We start from the raw sequence: 1270 nt of genomic DNA, 5'->3' as shown, positions 1-1270 counted from the left end.
AGTAGCTATTTCGGTTTTTATTGGCATTCTCGGATCGGATTACATTTTGTTTACTCGTTTTTTTTTGTTTCGTCATTTCGTGCATGGGTGGTTGGGTTGGGCACGGTGGCAATGAAGGACAACTTTGGTGGAGGGTTCGTCCCGAGCTTTTGACTCCCCCAGTCGCAAGACTGTCGGGATGATTCTGAGCTTGGAGGGGCTCAGATGAGTGTTTCAGCCTCGCTGTTTGTAGATCGGTCTTCTGGATCGTTTCAGCTTGGTTCTTGCTATAAGGAACTGGATGGATCGCGCCATCCCAGAGCTTCACTCTGAAATTCGATTTTCGTTCTGTTTGTTATTTTTGTTCGCGAATTTCATTTGCTTACCTAGGTGGGAACAAACGCCGTGGAGCGTCCCCTAGAGTCTTCGTCATTTCTGGAATCTTGATAGCCTTGTTTGTTTTTTTTTCTTTTGTTAATAACCATCGCATCCACTCATTAGTTACATCGATTAGGGATTTTCGTCGGAATTCAACGTTTCGTAAGTTTGCCACTAGAGGGCCAAACTTCCGTTAATTCTCGCTTCGTTACCTTGCCACGTCATCGCAGGTGGAAGGGAATCCATTTTGCTTTGGTACTTCGTGTTGAATGGTGTTGGGGGTTAGTGCTTTCCTCTTTTGCAGTTCGTTTTAGCAACCTTTTATTTGGTGTTACGTTTGGAATCGCATTCGTTGGATCTGTTGGGTCCCCTAAAAGGTGCTATCGCTTGGAGCGCATTTGTGAGCTGTAAAAGATATAGTGCATTCGAGCACTACGACTTTGTCGGATTTTGGGTTAAGGGCACTAGACCATCCCGCTAACATCGGAGAAGCTGCAGTCGATCCGCAGGTAAATCTTTTGATTAGCTTTTCCCTGGCATCCCTTCGAACAGTGGTTATGGTTATTTTCATGTTAACGATAATATTTTGCTACTTACCAAGTGCATGTGACATGTGGAACCCTTGGGGTGGACTGAGTTCGAACATCTTCTCAGACTTTGCTCTCCTTGCAGCTTTTTTGTTTTGGTCGCTGATCTTGTTATTCCCGTGATCGAAAATTGGAGCCAGTTTCGAGTGGGAGAACGAATTCTATGAATTCCAACTGTCGTGGGCAGTTGTGAGCCCTCCCAGAACAGCTGGAGAATCACCAAAAACCTCGACTCGACATCGACTGGAACTTCGCTGCGACGCCGCTGTGTTTCGACATCTCGTCGTGGATATCGAAGGAGGCAGGTGCCCATGGTACTTCCATTC

The 1270-nt window shown here is 46.1% G+C and overlaps 1 long non-coding RNA gene across 1 annotated transcript; it reads right to left on the bottom strand.

Moving 5' to 3' along the window:
- Nucleotides 1-217: 217 nt before the first annotated feature.
- On the bottom strand, nt 218-986 carry LOC135125608 (uncharacterized). Its single transcript, XR_010279917.1, has 3 exons — nt 955-986; nt 366-899; nt 218-308 (listed from the first exon to the last, which is right to left on the bottom strand). It is a non-coding gene; the product is annotated as an uncharacterized LOC135125608 (long non-coding RNA).
- Between the last annotated feature and the right edge of the window lie 284 nt (nt 987-1270).

Source organism: Zophobas morio, unplaced genomic scaffold, assembly GCF_036711695.1.
Source record: "Zophobas morio isolate AGI-343-1 ecotype UQ-CSIRO unplaced genomic scaffold, CSIRO_AGI_Zmor_V1 ptg000009l, whole genome shotgun sequence".
NCBI lineage: Eukaryota > Metazoa > Arthropoda > Insecta > Coleoptera > Tenebrionidae > Zophobas > Zophobas morio.
This window is presented reverse-complemented; position numbering and strand designations above follow the sequence as displayed.